Source organism: Garra rufa, chromosome 2 (genome assembly GCF_049309525.1).
Source record: "Garra rufa chromosome 2, GarRuf1.0, whole genome shotgun sequence".
NCBI lineage: Eukaryota > Metazoa > Chordata > Actinopteri > Cypriniformes > Cyprinidae > Garra > Garra rufa.
Window position 1 is genome coordinate 29656515 of NC_133362.1, and position 20577 is coordinate 29677091.

Consider the following 20577-nt stretch of genomic DNA (forward strand, 5'->3'; position numbering starts at 1 on the left):
TAATCTCTCCCAATCTTTTATCTCCTCTTTGTCTACCTTAATTAAAAAAATAAAATTTTTAATTGTTTAGTAGCCTGATAAAATGTTGAATCATGTCACATGACCAAACAAACACTGCTAACTTCTTATTATCATAAACTTCCAATCACTTGAAAAATTCAATTCAGTAGTTGACTGTTAACAGCAAAATTTCGGTAGTCACATTATTAGGCAAAAATATGATATTACAGTCATTGAATACAACTGGTATATTGTTAAATATCATAACAACGGATTTAAAAAAAAAGATTATTATTTTATTTTAACAAGGATACATTAAATTGGTTAATAATTTTACAAAAAAAATCTGTTTCAAATAAATGCTTTTAATTTGGATGTTATATTCATAAAAGAATCCTGAAAAAACATTTTAAACATTAATAATCCTTTTTAGCACTAAATCAAAGCGTTTGGAATACATATAAATAGAAAAAAAGAGTAAAAAAACTACTAATATTTCACAATATTGCTATTTTCTCCTGCTTTTGATTAGATAACGGCAGCCTTGGTGAGCCTAAGAGATGTTTTTCAAAAATCTTGCCTTTCAAATATCAGACATAGAGTATGATATTTAGTTATAAATCTGTGTCTATTGTCTATATATGCGCCAAGTTTCTAAACGCATTGGAGAAATTTTAAGATAAACACCGTTAGAACAAGTAGCCTATCATGACCACCGCATACTATTATTCTGTTGACATTTGAATAAGGCATGTTTTCATAATGCTCTCAGAGTGAAATTGAAGTGTTGGGTTAAGACGCACCTCCACTAGCGGGTCTGCACAGCTGCTGGCGAGTAGGAGGAGTGCGGGGCAAAAAGAGAGCATTGTGGGAGAGTTCCCCCCTGTCACTCAAAGCTCCTCTGATTAAATTTGTTTAAGCTGTAAAAGCACTTTGACAAGAGTAAGACTGTGTGCCTCATAACATATTCCAAATGCTAAACCTGAAAATTAGAGGATGCTCTATCAGGGATTCCCAGAGAGCAGTTTACCGCTTTGAAACCAAGTAAAACCGAATGCATTACTGAGGTTAATGTCTTTTAAAACTAATATTGCCACTGCGTTTAATATAACCTCAGAAAATATTTATTTCTGGACATTAATGACACACTTTCGATTATTGTTATGTTTTGGTATGAGATTATGTTGGTGAAATTCTTGATCCGTGTAGGCCAGGACAGAGTGTGTTGGCTAGAAAGCACATGTTGGTATGTGTGTGTGAGATATACACATGCTTTTATACCCACTTGAAGCTTTGGTTCCCTCAGATTATTAGATTCTTTACTGTGGGTCCAGTCTGCAAAACCACATGACAGAGGGTACTATACAGAAAATATGTGGGCCTTTAATCGGCGATGCCTATAAGCTATGAGTGATGTCCTGGTGCATTTTTCAACTCTGAGATGATGAGGGCTGATAATCAACCTGAAATAATTTATTGAATTTCATTTTCAAACATCTGCTCCGCATTAAGGGATTTGTGTGATGCACGGTGACCTTTGTGGACATTCTGTGTAATCTAATGAAGATTTGACCACATGTGAATTTGTGTTAGTGATTATTAAATATACTTTTGAAGAAATTTATTTTCCATTATTAATATTGATACAAAATATAATCTATTATATTTAGTTGAAGTTGATTTTCTGAATTTAGGGTTGAATTTCAGGGTCCTGAATTTAGACTAACTGAAGAATGATTTTGATAGAAATTTATGAGAATTATAGTGTTTTAGTGGTGGATTTATAGTGGTGTGTGCATAGAAAAAGAAAATAATGATATAGAAATAGTTATTGTGATATATATTATATTTATAATATATATATACATATATATACATATATATAAAATCATTACTGGTGTTTAGCTGGGGTTTGTTTGTTCATGTATTTATTTATTTAGAATATTCTGATCAATAATCCATATTAACAGTACATAAAGGCTGATTTTATTTATTAAAAGGGTTATCATTTTTTAGAAATAATTTAATAACTGTACCATTTATACCACACAGATACTAGCATTCAACTTTATAGTGTTGTTCATTTTTTGACAGAAAATTAAATATACATATATGTATAACTTTTTGATTGCATGTACTTTCCTATTATCAAAATATGTGACCCTGAATCATTTTGAAAGCTAAATAAGCTTTCCATTGATGTAGGGTTTGTTAGGATGGCACAATATTTGGTCAAAATACAACTATCTGAAAATCTGGAATCTAAGGTGCAAAAAAAAAAAAGATATATATATATATATATATATATATATATATATATATTAAGAAAATCGCCTCTAAAGTTGTCCAAATGAAGTTCTTAGCAATGCAAAATGAACTTCATCAATAAGCTTTCCATTGATGTAGGGTTTGTTAGGATGGCACAATATTTGGTCAAAATACAACTATCTGAAAATCTGGAATCTAAGGTGCAAAAAAAAAAAAAAGATATATATATATATATATATATATATATATATATATATTAAGAAAATCGCCTCTAAAGTTGTCCAAATCAAGGTTCTTAGCAATGCATATTAATAAAAAATTAAGTTTTGATATATTTACGATAGGAAATTTACAAAATATCCTCATTAAAAAACATAATCTTTATTTAATATCCTAATGATTTTTGGCATAAAAGAAATATCGATAATTTTGACCCATACAATGTATTAAATATACCTGTGCTACTTATGACAGTTTTTTTGGTCCAGGGTCACATATAATTGAAATAAAAAGAAACAACTTTTATAATAATAATTATATTTTCAATAGATCACATCATTCATGACTTAACGTGATGTGAAAGTGAAACACGTCTTGTGTTTTCTTGTTTGTTATGGTATCATTATCACAAACCCGAGATTTAGTTACCTTGGGATTCTCAACATTGCATCATTGCAATTCTCTGTTACGCCATTTACGCGAAGACTAACATTAGACTACTGAGCTTTAATCCTTTTTTCCTGAGCCTCTGTCCTAAACAAGAGCCTTTTGACCCATTCATTGAGCCTGTGGCCTTTGATATTGAGGACTGGTTGTGGAGGAGCGCAGCTCCTTTTGCAATGTCTTAATAAGTAGCTTCAAACGTAAGGTATGGAGATCTGCTCTTGAAGGTGAAGGGTTAGCATTGCTAGGGCATGAGATCAAGCACTGGTTTATCCCAGCAGGGTAGTGAAAAGCAGAGGCACTTCAGACACTAACTGCCCGGACAATGGCGATCGGGTCGAACAGCGTTTGGATGAAGTGGTGCCCCTTTCACATCCGCAACAAGTGACAAAAGAGGCCGAATGAGAGACTAACCTGCTGTTTAGATAAATAAAGCTACTCTATCAGCTCTCATAATTGCTCCGGCCCCCTTCTCCTCTTCAGAGTCCCAGCACCCCTATTGTCCAGCGGCGAGTGCTGCATGGCCCCCTCAGATCCTCCTAATTGCTGACAGATTTGATTTCTCAGTGACGGCGGGAGCTCTGTTCGTGGCCTTTACATCCAGTAATTGCTTTCTCTTCTCCCCCTCGTTCTCCCCTTCCCCTTCCTTCTTCACTCCGCAGTCCGTCCTGCCCCCACACTTCTCCCAAAATGGAATTCCCCTTTCCCCGTTCCGAACCCCCTTTTAATGGTTTCCTTCTATGTTAATAAATCCTCGCCATTTAAATCACATTTAGAGATGTTTTGAATAACTGATTCCAATTACCCTGTGCCCCTCTCGCCGAGGAAAGCAGCGCAAGCCTCAGTGCGAGACCGAGCCGCAGTCGGAAAGTGGGAAAAAGTACAGGGTTTAAAGTGAAAGAGAGGTCCTCGAGTCTCTCAATAGCGCATGAGCACATTCTGCGCAAGTTTGCAGGAGCCTTCTGAATCACAGAATCACTGGGACTTTTTTTTTTTTTAAATTGACTCTCCTCTTGAATATTCTCAGATCAGGGAGATTAAAATGATATTGTGCTTCACAATAATTTTGAATAATTTTCTTGTCTATAATGAAGTTGATGATGAGGAAGAGCATTATTATTATCATTATTATTAAAATCAATAATAATTATTTTATTTCGACCTTTTTTTCTAAAGTAATTAATATGTATATAATAATATGTAAATTATTAATATAATTTAAAAGTAATAATAATGAATATTTCAACATACATCAAACATGCCTCAAAGATGCCATATATATATATAAAAGCTTGTATGGTTTGTTAAGATATTTGAAATACAACTATTTGAAAATCTGGATTCTTATGGTGCAAAAAAATCAAAATATTGAGAAAATTGCCTTTAAAGTTGTCTAAATGAAGTTCTTAGCAATGCATATTACTAATCAAAAATTTAGTTTTGATAAATTTATGGTAGGAAACTTACAAAATATCGTAATGGAACATGATCTTTACTTAATATCCTAATGATTTTTGGCATAAAAGAAAAATCAATAATTTTGACCCATACAATGTATTGTTGGCTATTGCTACAAATATACTCATACAACTTATGACTGGTTTTGTGGTCCAGGTTTTATATAAATATAAATATATATTACATATATATTTTCAAATATATACATATACTGTATGTGTGTGTATTTATATATACATATACATTTACGCAGTACAAACACATATATTATGTAAACACAAACATATATAATACTAATAATATACTACTTATATATACAATTTATATACAATATAAAGTGTTCATACAGATTTATATTCAAACAATATAAATATTTTATGAAATGGGATAAATTACATGTTAAGAACTTATATGCTCTTGTTTACCAAAACGTGAAATTACATTTTTTACTTTTTTTTTCATTATATTTTCACGAGTAGGTGCACCACAGTATTGCAGAACGCAACTAACAAAGCTCGTTCATAACACGAAGCAATTTTTGCTCTGTAAATGTGATTTAAGCATGAATAAAGGGGCTACTCAAAAGCAACAAACCTATTAATGCAACTCCATTAAAATATGTACAAAGCCTCGAGCCTAAAATCAAAAAGAAGCCTAAACAAACAAATATGCTGCACTACAAAGTTATTTACAGCTAGAAAGCCACTTTTCCCCACTAATAAAAGTCCTCAGCACACATGCACACACAAACCCAAGTCTCATTCCCCTCAGGAAAGCTAGAGGGCCCACTTGAAAAAAGAACAGGCGCCAGAGAACAGCTCCCACAATCACTCCGGCAAACATTAAAAAGCTAATTATCCCGGGAACAAAAGTGCCAGTTTATTTTCACTTAACACAATTAGTCATAAACTGCATTTTGAGTTGTTAATCCAAGCCAGCTCCCATTCTCTGCCAATTATTCATAGTTGCATATTCATGCCGGCCGTATTCAAAGTTTCAAAGCAAATGTATTTTTTTCATGCGGTTGTGTGAGCGTTAATCACCCCACCCACACATTGCATGGATTAGCCATGTAGATAGGAGGCAGTATCAAGCCCCAACGCAGCTACGCCAAGTGCTCCCTTTAATGTATATAGTGTTTATTCTCTTACAGCCGTAAGTGGCTAGGTACTATGTTCTCTGTCGAAATCATTCTAATCCACTCTCAGAGTGGGTGGAATAATTAAATGATTAGCAAAATATAGAAATATTTAATGCGTCTTGTCTTTTATTCACCGAGAATCAATGCAGCCCCTTGAAGTGTCATAGGAGCTTGAATGCTCAAAATCAAATTGCCTTGACATTCGGCTTCAAACACTTGAAACTAATTCAAATGAACTCTGTCAACACGTGACCCCAGCAACCGCTGACTTTTCATTACGGTCCTGAGATTTACACACTACTGTTTTTAACAAACTAATGGTGAAAAATACGTATCGTTTTAATAATACAACATCTCGGACTTCCAGTTCACCTCTGAAGGTCATAAACCTCGACGTGTCAGTCAAACACGTCTAAGGAGCATAATGTCATCTTGGTAACCTTTAGTGTTAAGATATCATTTTTTAATGGAAATGCTCTCTCTGATGAGAGATGCCCTTTGTTCAGCTTGCAAATATACGAATAATTATGTGGCTCGTAATACAAAGACTTTCACTGTTGTATGCAGCCTTTTCATTTGTTTGCAGACTATGACAAGTTAAAAAAAATTAGATGATGTGCAGGCACAGAAAATAGGAGGTGTACAAAAACATCAAACATGAAGCCGAATGCGTAACATCTGGATAGTGCATTAGCGGTCTGGTCAGATATAAGTGATTTTTTGGTAAGGTCACTAACACGTCTTGTGCAGCACAGGATGAAGAGTGATGGTGACAGTAAAGCAGTGCTGTGACTCGCTGACCCTCCTGTGCTACCACTCCTGGGACACCTGGGAAGAGTTTTTAACAATGCCCATGACAGCTATGCTCCACACAGAGGAGTTATTTAAAACATTTAGAAGTTTAGACATTTTCACTGCAGCATATTACGTTTTAGTGTGCAAGTCCAGACTTATGAAATATACACAGTGTACAATAAATTACACAGTGATGTTAAACGAAAAGTAAAATGTAATATGCATATACAGTATATATTGGGGAGTAACTAGTTACATGTACAAAATAAATGTAACTGTAATCTGTTACGCTTACTGAAAAAAAAAATTACAGTTACTTATGAAAATGTCAACGATTACAAAGGGGGTTACATCTAAACACTATTTCTTGTTATGATTTTAAATATGTATTTAACCTTAGAATGATCTTAAAGTAAAAAGTGCTGAAGTTTGATTTTGTAGTGGCTGTGCTTTAAAATTAAATTATAATCCTAATTCAAGTGATGAAGGATTTTGAAAGTCGGACAGTAAGCAGTGTTGAGTACTACCAGTTGAAAACTTTCATTAGAAATGTAGAAAAGTTATTAAAAAGTAATCAAATGTAATCAGTTACATTTATTACGAAATAGTTACACTGCTTATTTTAAATAGGGTAACTTGTAATCTGTAACCTATTCAATTTCCAAAGTAACCTGTGTATAAGCATGTTTTTACGTTAAAAATGTTAAATATACATTTAAATGTTTTTTATGTTAATATATGTCGTATTTATAGAAAAAGAAAAATGGGACCTGTGAATAATTATTTTACAATAATTCTGTAAAAAATAAAGCAAAAATGTTAACATATTTAAATACTAATATATAGAAGGTGTCATACACACAAGTATTAAAACACCATTGTAACGCACAACAGAGATAATGCAATAAATATTAATTAAACAGCATGATTCGTGTATAAATATATATATAGAAACAAATTCACAGTATACACTTTTTTGATCCAGCATTTGGGTTAAATATTGAACCTACACTCTTAAAAATAAAGGTTCTTTAATGTCATCAAAGGTTCTACAAAGAATCTTAAACATCCATGGAACCTTTCAAATGCAAAAGGATCTTTATAGTTGAAAAAAGTTCTTTAGATTTTTAAAATGTTCTTCAAAATGGTTCTTTTAGAAACTGTTCACTGAAAAGTTCTTTGGGGAGCTAAACATTGTTCTTTTATGGCATCACTGCAAAAACACCCTTTTGAAATCTTTATTTTTAAGAATGTAACCTTCTGGGTAGTTTTATTTAACTTAACTAATGTTTCAAAATTACTATTCGTCTAGCTTAAAATAAACCCAAAATAGGTTGTTAAGTAAAAATGAGATGCATAATTACTAGAGGCATCATCAATAATGAAAAGGTGAACATTTATTAAAAAGTGATTTTAAAAATGTGTATTATTTAATTATTATTTATTCAACTTCATTTATGGAACATATTAATAAATGTTAATTTCCAATCTATTTTGGGTTCATTTTATAGTAATTTTTAAGCAACAGTTGAGTATATGAAACTACCCAGAAGGCTAGGTTAAACATTTAACCCAACTGCTGGGTCAAAACAACCCAATCGCTGGGTCGTGTTTAACCCAGCATTTTTTAGAGTGTCTTAAGATTTTAAGTTAAATCAACTTAAGTCATTGAAACTCACAAGTTATATCAACTCATTTTATTGTAATAAGTTAAAATGACTTGTAGTTTTCAGCTGATTTAACTTAAAATCTTAAGGCAGCTGCTGAACTTAGGTTTTTAAGTTGAATCTGGTGAAAAATTTTACAGTGTACCATTAAATACGAAGAGTCACACAGTTTTCACCAGTTTCAACTTAAAAACTTAAGTTTAGCAGTTGCCTTAAAATTTTAAGTTAAATCAATTTAAGTCATTTCAACTCACAAGTTAAATCAACTCATTTTATTGTAATAAGTTAAAATGACTTGTAGTTTTCAGCTGATTTAACTTAAAATCTTAAGGCAGCTGCTGAACTTAGGTTTTTAAGTTGAATCTGGTGAAATATTTTACAGTGTACCATTAAATACGAAGAGTCACACAGTTTTCACCAGTTTCAACTTAAAAACTTAAGTTTAGCAGCTGCCTTAAAATTTTAAGTTAAATCAATTTAAGTCATTTCAACTCACAAGTTAAATCAACTCATTTTTAGTGTAATAAGTTCAAATGACTTGTAGTTTTAAGCTGATTTAACTTAAAATTTTAAGGCAGCTGCTGAACTTCGGTTTTTTAGTTGAATCTGGTGAAAAATTTTACAGTGTACCATTAAATACGAAGAGTCACACAGTTTTCACCAGTTTCAACTTAAAAACTTAAGTTTAGCAGCTGCCTTAAAATTTTAAGTTAAATCAATTTAAGTCATTTCAACTCACAAGTTAAATCAACTCATTTTTAGTGTAATAAGTTCAAATGACTTGTAGTTTTAAGCTGATTTAACTTAAAATTTTAAGGCAGCTGCTGAACTTAGGTTTTTAAGTTGAAACTGGTGAAAAATTTTTACAGTGTAGGAATGTTGACTGTAGATTTTCACTTCTACAAACTTTACATTCAACAGAATTATACTGTAAAATTTGGTTTAAAAAAAAGTTAAATCTATTACAGTTTATCTCTGTGTATAGTAAATAAATGTACTGTTAACCAATCAACAGGTTTATACTGTAGCATTTTTACAGTCTTTTACAGCTAAAAATTAATAACAGTTGTTACATATTTGTTATTTATGACCTTATTTCACTGATTTAACTTGAGACGCATTGTCTTTTCTTTTACATGCAAGGACCAGATGGATCAGCAAAACTTGATTTATGAGTACATGGCTTTTGCAGGTACAGGCAACAACATTTGCGGTATTAAGCAACCATAAATAGCTCTGGCTCTGCCAATGGGTTTGTACAGTACTAGCCTTGTAACCGTCTAGCGCGGACACCGGTCCCAAAACATTTGAAAATGATTTCTAAGCTAGACGAAAGCGTGTCAAGACCCCTAGATGACTTCATCACAGCTGCAGAGTGAAGATGTGTGAGTGTGTGTACAGTAGTTTTGTACGGCGCTCTCTTCTGCCTCAGGGATTAGATGAGTGTGCTGTTCTAGCTGGAGCAGAACTTCACCCGATGTGCCTGTCTGCCTCTAGACAACAACACAGCTGTCTGCCTCCACTCTCTCCATGCTATCTGACAAAAAAAGGTAACGGAAAAGACGTATTCAACGAAATATTGTATAACCAAATGTTATGTATACTGTTATGGACTATTCATTGTTTTGTTTTTTTAAGTATCTAAATGTGTGCTAAAATAGAATTGCTCAAAGATTTTTACATTTTTAAAAGTAAATCTAAATCTAAATGATTAAAATATTATTTTTGAAGTAATTGATTTGTGATAGTTATTCATTTAAAAAAAAAGGCCACTGACTGATATTTGTTGTTTCAAAAGCCACTTGATAAATTAAATTATTGAAACTCATCTCATCTCAGTATATTAATTTGAATATTTATGACTCAAAGTGATCAAAATATACTTCACAAATATATAATCAGTATGTTTTTAATGCAAAATCTTTCTCATTCACATTTCCTAAAATATAGCTTTCTTTTATATATTCTGATATGCACAAATATACAAGATATCCATTCGGTTGTGTTTTGAAACTCCTACCCACAATGCAACAATCTATCAGTTATGGTATCGCTTGTGCATGGCAGGTCGAGACGACCTTTATCGGCTGAACGCATCCTTGTGGGAGAGAGAAGACCTTCGCCACAACGCTAACCTTTGGCACCAGGTGCACACAAAGGGCATCAATTTAGCTAAATGTTACCAATAAAAAGAGATGTATCTACTTATCTCATCTTTTACAAAAGAGGACTGCACTGACATTAGCAGCTTAGATAATATTTGATGGATAAATATCACTCTTTTGTACATGCAGACTTGTTTTGCACCAAACGAGGGTTTCTGTAAAATTGTAAAACAGTTTTTATACTAAATAATCACTAGTAAATTAGGATGTATTATTTTAAGATGCCTTTTATATTTCAATATGCAAACTATAAATGCAAACTGTAAATCTCTCATAGACGGCTGCTTTATTTGGGATAAACAAAAATCATTTATTGTATTGAATGTATAGCTATACTACATTATCTATAAGCTGAGTGTGTTGTAGTTGATAAGGTGTGCATTCAGTACAATGCAAAAGTGTGTTTTCAATTGTGCAATTACTGTTTAATTGACATGTGCTGATTACTGTAATTGCATCATGCATTGTGTGTTTAGGTTTTCTAAAGCTGCCGACAGAATGCTGTCCGTATGCATTGAATAATAAATCTACAGATTTTCAGAAATATCTTCAGGAATTTGATTGATTTGTTTAAACAGATTGAGAAAAGCCTCGTCTTGTGGTAAGATTTTGCTTATTCGGCGAGGCTTTCAATGTGGGTGTCTTTTCTTTGTGTGTGTGATTAACCGCATGGAGTTTGATTTATATATATGCAATGTGTTTATTTAATTTATTCTAATATGCTGCTCAATATGAGCTATTTTCAAGCATCTTAAATAGATAAGGCTTTATCACTGAGGGAAGACATGAAAACAGCACGCCGTTTAGTGCGGAGTTGAGCTTCCCAGTGACTGCTAATAGGCTTTCACTAGAGCGCTTTAGCACTTTGAAGCCGAGGAGACTTAATGATCCCACAGAGTGTATTTCCATGCAGGGTAAAGCTGTTTCTCACACATTTTTTGAACTCATCATTACTTTAGATGTATAGCCTCTTTCCCCGTAACACTTTTCCTGCATGTAATACAGCTTAAATATGTCCCTGGTATGCAAATAACACAGGCTCTTATACTCCTACATGGAAAAATGGAATGCCGCAACAGCTTTTTCTCCATTTCTCCTACTTCAGGCTATAAGCAAAACTGTGGAATAATAATTTCAAATTCAGAGAGCAAAAAGGTTTCACTGCCTGCCTCAAAGACAGCTGCATGTTTGCTCATTCTGTATTACATTTTGGGTGAAAAAAGACACACACACACACACACACACACACACACACACACACATATGACCCTGGACCACGAGACCAGTCATAAGTAGCACAGATATATTTGTAGCAATAGCCAACAATACATTGTATGGGTCAAAATTATACATTTTCTTCAATGCCAAAAATCATTAGGATATTAAGTAAAGATCATGTTCCATGAAGATATTTTGTAAATTTCCTATCATAAATATATCAAAAAGTAATTTTTGATTAATAATATGCATTGCTAAGAACTTCATTTGGACAGCTTTAAAGGAGATTTTCAAAATTTTTTGATTTTTTTGCAGCCTAGATTTCAGATTTTCAGATTGGCATATCCTAACAAACCTTATTTATTCAGCTTTCAGAAGATGTATAAATCTTTGTGGTATATATATATATATATATATATATATATATATATATATATATATATATATATATATATATATATATATATATACATACATACACAACTGTCAGCACAATTATTTTTAAAACAGCTATTAGTTACACAAATGAAACATGCTCATTGATTGTTGACAGCCTTCATAATAATGTAACATTATAAATATACAGACAGACAGATAGACAGACAATTAATTAAATCATAAAAATGTTAAATTAACATAAATCATTTTAAAATACATTAATATGCGTGAGTAGTTGATGCAATGTTGAAACACTTGTTAAACCTGAAGTGATTTTTGTAAATCCAGTGGTTAAATACTGTGTCGCCACCTGACTAACGACTGATCTTTTTTGTGAATGTCCACAAAACTAGACTTTATGCATGTATATAATCGGTACACTGTAAAAAGTTTTCACCAGTTTCAACTTAAAAACTTAAGTTTAGCAGCTGCCTTAAAATGTTAAGTTAAATCAACTTAAGTCATTTAAACTCACAAGTTAAATCAACTATTTTTATTGTAATAAGTTAAAATGACTTTTTTAAGATGATTTCACTTAAAAACTTAAGGCAGCTGCTGAACTTAGATTTTTAAGTTAAATCTGGTGAAAACTTTTTACAGTGTAGGCTGTAGATAAAAAAAGAGGAATTAGGGAAAATCTGAGAATTTTAAATAATGTATTGCTATCGTGTGATTAATATGTAATCATTTAATCAATAAAAAAATAACTGTAGTCTGATTATGAGTATTTTAAAATGTAATTTACTCAAATTACAAGTACTTAATTTTTGGAAACTGATTATGTAATCTAGATTACTACCCAGATTTGTATATACACACACACACACACACACACACACACACACACACACACACACACACACACACACACACACACACACACACACACACATATTTAAAATAAAAGCTTTTGTAGATTGCATGACTGCTTGCCTCATATCCTGTTCCCATTCCTCTTTTTTCTTCCTTTTTTTGAAAGTAAGAAATAAATAAAAGATCATAAATCAAATAAAACTATGTTATAACTCTCAACAATTATAAAATCACTTCTCAGAAAGACAAAATTAGTTTTGATAAAATGATAAGAAGATCATATTCTTAAAGTATTCTTTATAGTATGATAGTGTTCTATAAATAAAATTCTATATTATAGTTGTATATGTCTGAGATAAAACAAGCATCAAAAAACAAACATGAAGCTGAAATCTTATATGAAGCTGAGATGATGCATTGTAAAATTCCAGCGGAATTTTTGCCTTGTGAAATCTGACATGTCAGTTTCCGTAGGGGAGATGCCTGATCTTTGGTTGCCCAGCACATGTCATCAGGCGTCAGAATTAGTGACATGCTATAGCTTAACTCATCAAGCACCGACAGAGAGATCTTACTGCGAGATCAACTCACACGGCTCTTCTGTTAATGGACAGATCTTTGATATGGACTTGACACGTTTTCTTTCATCAAGTTTGAAACGGAGATGACTTGGCTCTTTTTACAATTACTCAGACATTAAATGCAAGTCTATTAATAGGTATCACAGCACAAATGCAGAATGTTGCAGTCAGAAAGATGAGTAATTGATTAATTGAACAACAATTACATTTCTTTGTATTTCTACTGTCAGTGCGTGCTTTACAATGACGTCTGTTTGTTATTTTAATATAATCGTCGATTATACCTATAGTTATCTGCCCATAATGTTCTAATTTTTCTAATCTTTCAGAAAGCCCCTGTGTTCTCCTTCATCTATTCCCAAATTATTTCTGGGTGCACATTAGCATGTGTCTGAACTATGGCATTGCATACCTCGCCATCACTCTAATATATACATACACACAAGGGTGGAAAGAGGGGCCGCGGGGCACACACATGTGGGTCTTTTCTCTTTCTCTTTCTCTTGAATATCTAGCTCTCTCAGGCTGGGGCACAGGGGACTTCTCTTAAACTCCAGCAGGAGGGACACCTGTTTGCTCGCCCCCTGAAGACATGAGCTCAGTATTGCTCTGTCAATCTCTCAGCATCCTGGCTGTTGAACACATGGCAGCGGCTAACCAGTCACTGACTCATTGAGAATGGAATGACTGGGTAAAAACATGAGACGTTTAGACATGCTTTACAATCGAAAAGATACAAACAAGAAGGAAGTGTTTTTCATATAACTTAAAAATTCGTTTCATGTGGTAACAGGTACATTAATTCGAGCCAAAAATGTTTAATCTGACTAAATCAACTTGATTCAAATTAGTTTGCAGTAGTTTAGACGTTAATGAATTAGACTGAGTACAAATATATCCTTGAGGTAACAAGTGAAGATAGAGTTGAGGTCAAATGTTTACATACACCTTGCAGAATCTGCAAAATGTTCATTATTTTAACAAAATAAAAGGGATCATACAGAAGGCATGTTTTTTTATTTAGTACTGACCTGAATGAGATATTTCATAAAAGACATTTACATATAGTAAATAGTATAGTACATATTAAACTGCCCGCTGTTCTTCAGAAAAGTCCTTCAGGTCCCACACATTCTTTGGTTTTTCAGCATTTTTGTGTATTATTCCAGCGATGATTGTATGATTTTGAGATCCATCTTTTCACACTGAGGACAACTGAGGGACTCATATGCAACTATTACAGAAGGTTCAAAGCTCACTGATGCTACAAACGGAAAAACCATGCATTAAGAGCCAGGGGTGAAAACTTTTGAACGGAATGAAAATGTGTACATTTTTATTATTTTGCCTAAATATCTTTTTTTTTATTTAGTACTGACCTTCAAAAGCTACATAAGATGTTTCACAGAAGACAAAATAAGTTAAATGTAAAAATATATAATCACCTGACTGTGTTTCCTTCTGAAGCATCAGTGAGCATTTGAACCTTCTGTAATAGTTGTGTATGAGTCCTTAAGTTGTCTCCTAAATCTCAAAATCATACACAGTCATCGTTAGAAAGGCTTCAAATACACAAAAAACAGCTTTTTATCTGAAGAACAGCAGGCAGTTTAACTGTCTCATGAACAACTATCACTAAAAACAAAATAGTTAAAACTACCATTTTGCAGATTCTGCAAGGTGTATGTAAACTTTTGACATCAACTGAAACAAGTACTACTTTTTTCTTTCTATTTTTTAAAGAAGAAATAGTAATCTTCTCTTGCTACCTCAAGGATATATTTAAAATGATATAAATTAACATAAAATTCCAACCTTTGGTAGAGTGTCTTGTTCCCATTCCCCATTCTCTCCCCTGGTTTCTTGTCTTGAAAAGAAAAAAAGTCCATAAATCAAATAAAACTATGGTAGGCTCCCAACAATTACAAAATCACTTCTCGGAAAGTCAAAATTAGTTTTGATAAAATGATAAGAATATTGTAACACCTACAAAACCAACCTTATTAGTGTTCTTTCCAAATTTCCCAACAACATTATGAAATGCAATGCCGTTTGAGGATTTCGACACCATGATCTCTGACTGCAAATGATTTGCTTTGGAGAGAAGAGCTTTATGAAGACTTCAGCTGAATTACAGCAGAAGGACACAGGGGATTCTATTGCTAATTTAATGTAATATGAATTGCACAGCAGAAACAGACCATTTAAATTAATGCAACATCTGAGTAGCGCAAAGTGGGTGTACCTCATTTGCTATAATTGCATGCATTTGCCTCCATAATTCCCTGAATTGGTCATGCCATTTGTGGATCCAGCTGTTTTAATCACTCTCATTTGTTTAATTTGTTTGTCATATCCCTGGTCTGCACATCCTCTCATGCATACAGAACAGCAGCACTCGATTTGTGCAGTGGAATGCAGATGGAATACACTTTGGCAAATGCTATAAATTGTTTATTTCATCATGTTTACCTTACAACATACCGACTGTATGTTTACATTTGCAAATGACTCGCCAGTTCACAATGCTCAGCATCATTAAATAAGCACAACTCGACTGTATCATACCGGTAGCAGTTTTCTGTAAAAAAGTCAATGTTTTATTTTGTTCTGTCATTTGATTATAGTCATAAAATATACGGCAACCTCAATATCCTCATGTGATTATTCAGACTGACATATGAATGCACACAAAATACACACACACAGTTGCATCATGAAGAGAATTTGTGCTGACACAAGATAAGATAAGAGAAATGTGTTCTCATAAAACATCCTAATGTTACGTTTGACAATGGTATATACATTTTTTCAAACCCATGATGCATCACCGTTTATGATTCGGCCTCAGAGGTTTTCTCCACGCTTAAAGTGCAACTTCCTAACTTCTGTGACAGGGGTGAGAGGTTATAGCCTTTAGTGATACTCAAATAAACACTCTTGAAGTATTGTTCCACACAATGGACCTTTCGGCAGCCGCACACCCCCAACAATTCCAGGCAACATGCACATCTGCAGATCTATATATCACCGTGCACTGCACACCCTAACATTCCACAGAGCGCAGCGCCAGCAGTGATTTGTGCTCTTCTCTCCTACTTTTTTTTATTATTAAATTTTCATCTGTAATCTGAATGTCCTCTTGACTAAAAGCACAGGCTTTTAAATCAATCTAGCAACCCGAGCGTAAACCTGAAGCGCATTATGAGCCATATTGATGTTACAATGGCATCCCCTCACCTTCTCGTGCTCCCTCCGCACTTGGAACGCATATTTTGTTGTGTGCTAACAGATGGGCAATCTTGCAGCCAGAGATGCTTAAAAGTGTTTAATAAATGTAAAACAACCTATATAGTGTTGAAGAAAGGGGCCTAAAGCAGAACCAGCTGTCTGACCGCGGCAAGAGACCTTACAGAGGATTCGGGCCCATAAAGATGATGCCTAATACAGGCCAACACGTGGGCCTTGCTGATATGCAATATAGAGTCCTGTTGTATATTGGACAGTTTATGGGCTACAACATCATTCCTCTGGAAAAGTGGACTGAGGCCATACGTTACTCTGGGCTAATTTATGACTTGATGGATTTTTTTCCTTTATATACTCTATCAGAGGAGAACAATAAAAGGAAGCAGGTGAGGTTGGAATGTAGAGCCTTTCATGTTTTTATCCCACTCCAGAGGCACACAGGCGTATTATGGTCTTAGAAGGTAATACATGAAAGTGTCTAACAAATTGTCAAATTAAGGATTGGTGTCATGACCCCTAGTGGTGTCTCTTTACAGGCATGAGCCTCTTCCACCCCATGAGATTCTTTAGAACTGAACAGTGCAAAATTGAGAGATAAATTTATGGAATGGAGAGGAAAAAACTTGAACACAGTTCCAAACAAAGCCACAACAAAAACGGCGAAACACACAGTAGTGCTGTTTTTGATTATTACTACTGTTGTTTTTGGCATACGATAGAAAAGTTAAGAAGATAGGATAGAAAGATGACAAGAAGCAAAGTGGAGATGGGATTGGAAAGGCTCACAAGCAAAGCCAAATGAAAATCTGACTTGTTCTGTGTTTAAGTGCTATAACCGGGTCCCCTGGTCCTCTACCAACCCAGAAAATGTGAAATAGAACAACTTACAATTTTTTTTGGTAAGCCTTTCTCTGCAAGCATGTGAAAAAAATATTTTGCTCCCCTTGTGACATAGACAGGGGTCTTATTATAATATTACCACCCCTTAATCTGCACGTTTACACCCACAGTGTCGCCATTGTGTTTTTGCGAGCGACAACGCTGTACCAGTTCTGACACCATGGCAAAAGTTCAAGCAAAGCATGCTAACTTTTTTGTTGTTAGCTGCACAGAAGAGCAGTGGATTTATTGATTTATTTACTGTATATTACGCTGCTGAAACATGTGATTTCTTTCCCAGCTGTTTACTTTCACAGACATAACTGACAGTTTTTAATATAATCTTGTGTGTATTTGAAAGTTTATGCGCAATAAAACATGAAAGAAAATGTTTTTCATGTTTTAGTACTCACATGCCGTGTGACAGCTGAGTGCATTTGCATTTTAAAGAGACATGCACTAAAACAGTGTGTGTCTTCTTTCACTCAGAATAGGCATTTTCAAAATGATATAAATGATCTGTGGAGTATTTTGAGCTGAAACTTAACGAGCACATACTGGGGACACCTGAGACTTATATTACATCTTGTAAACGGGGTGTAATAGGTCTCTTTTAAAAATAAAGGTGTAATAATAGGCGTGTATGGTTCCATGAAAAACCTTTAACTTCCATGGGAACTTTCCATTGCACAAAAGGTTCTTTTTTTAAAAAAAAGATTTTATTTTTGTCATTTTTTGCAATAGGACAGATCAGAAGTGACAGGAAGCAAAGTGGGAGAGAGATGGGGGGCGGGATCAGGAAAGGTCCTCAAGTCGGGATTCAAACACGGGACTCCCACAGCGCAATGACGCTGTATGTCAGCGCGCTGCCCACAAGGCTACCGGCACCGACGCACAAAAGGTTCTTTATAGTAGGAAAAGGTTCTAAAGATGATTTCAATATTCTTTAAACTAAGAAAAAAGAAAGGGTCTTTAAGAACTTTTGACTGAAATCTCTTTGGGGAAACCAAAATAGTTCTGCAATGGCATTGCTGCGACAACACCTTTTATTTTCAAGTGTGTAAAACGCATGGCGAAGTGCTTCCCACAAGGCTGACAGTTGACAGTGTTTTGTTCCTGAATGAGCAAATCGTTTGAGTAAATGATTCAGTGACTCATTTCTTCTTGCATTCCTGTGTAAATCTGTGTTTTTGAATGTGTTGGTTGAGTGAATAATTCAATGACTCACTCATGAACATAGTAACTTTACACTGTGTCTACACCACGCCACAACATTTAAAGCCTGGTTCAGACGACACAATTTCTGGACTACACGTTTCTACCCGACCATTCATCGCTTACCAACTTTAACAACGTGCGTGCTGTTATCGATACGGCAGGACTAAATAGAAGGTGCTATGAGCGTAAACAAACAATGGCAAGAAAAACAGCATGTTTTGCCCTGCCTTTTTCATCAGAAAAGCTCAAAAAAGAAAGAAAACCTGACAGTCGATACAAATCTAAATTGCATGAAGAGGACAGTATGGGCTGTCAAAGAGAACTGAGGTAAAATAGTGTTTATTTGGTCCCTCAAGTAAACATCATATGCAGGAATATCATTTGTATATTTCCACAAACATTTCCGCCATAGTAAAATCTCACCTAGCTGGACTGATACCATTGTGATTCTTTAGTTTTGGCTTATTTGAAATCATGTATGAAGGTGCTTCTGTGCTCCAATTGGCCAGGGTCACAGATGTGACGGAACTTGTTATAAAGATATATCGCCACCTACTGGCATATCAATGTAACCTGCAGAAAGAGTATCTGAAAAAAGTCCAATAATACACAGATAATCTGTCTACGATGTGTAAAAATACACAATGGAGTGATACAAAAAAGGAACCACTATATACATACATATATTAAACATTGTTTCATTGGTCCATGAAAGGAGATTCTTCCGCTCTGGTTCCTCAGCTGTTTCCCGGTGTTTGCAGTAAGGCTTAACTCGAAATGGCACATGGAAGGGCCCCTCCTCTGTTTAAGCTGTCTTAAATGCATTTTATATGACCTAATATTTCACCACACCAGGCCCATTTTCATCCTGAGATACACTCCAGATAAGAGTTATAATCTATGTGTGACGAATGTGCCAGACTCATGCCTCTGACTCTGGTATGTACACAACACTCTGCGGTTATGGCAGGCTGATGGGGATAAGGAGAGAGAAAGAGAATAAAATGAAAGAGCAGGTGTGTTTGGTTAAGATGTACCTGTCAACTGGGATGACACACACGTCTGTACTCATTTAAATTAATCTCTTATCAGTTCCTCAACGTCCCCTCTCAAGAAACATCTACGGACAGTATGTTAACATGTTCGGTTGGTTTAGTTTTGTCAAGAGCCTTCAATAGACATTTATTGACTTTATTGAGTGGGCATTATAAGAATCCCAGATAGCCTGAATGGACCCCATTCAGTATTTCAGAGAGCTGATTTTGATCTTTCCTCTACATTTTATTTGTTTTCCACAATTTATGCAGCTTTTGTTAAATTGGATTCTATGTTTCCATTCTGTTACTATTCTGAAGTAATTAGCTTTCTGATGCATTAATTATTTACACTACCAGTCAAATGTTTTTTAACAGTAAGATTTTTAATGTTTTTTAAAGAATTCTCTTCTGCTTACCAAGCCTGCATTTATTTGATCCAAAATACAGCAAAAGCAGTAATGTTGTGAAATATTTTTACTATTTAAAATAACTGCTTTCTATTTGAATATATTTTAAAGTCTAATTTATTTCTGTGATCAAAGCTAAATTTTCAGCATCATTACTCCAATCATATGATCCTTCAGAAATCCTTCAAATATTCTGATTTGCTGTTCAAGAAAAAATAAATGATTTATTATCATTTTTATCAATATTTAAAACAGTTGAGTAAATTTTTTTTAGGATTCTTTGATGAACAGAAAGATCCAAAGATCAGCATTTATCTGAAATAAAAAGCTTTTGTAACAAAATACACTGTTCAAAAGCTTTGGAGTCAGTATAAATTTATTTATTTGTGTTATTATAATTTTGTTTGGGGAAAGAAATTATAGAAATGAATACTTTTATTTAGCAAGGATGCTTTAAATTGATTAAAAGTGAAGTTACAAAAGATTTCTATTTCAGATAAATGCTATTCATCAGACAAACCTGAAAAAAAAAAAAAAAACTCAATCTACTCATCTGCTTTCAACATAATAATAAAAATAA

The 20577-nt window shown here is 33.9% G+C and overlaps 1 long non-coding RNA gene across 1 annotated transcript; it reads left to right on the plus strand.

The window, feature by feature from the left end:
* Positions 1–9200: 9200 nt before the first annotated feature.
* LOC141326567 (uncharacterized) lies at positions 9201–10703 on the plus strand. Its single transcript, XR_012353924.1, has 2 exons — positions 9201–9542; positions 10060–10703. It is a non-coding gene; the product is annotated as an uncharacterized lncRNA (long non-coding RNA).
* Positions 10704–20577: the final 9874 nt, after the last annotated feature.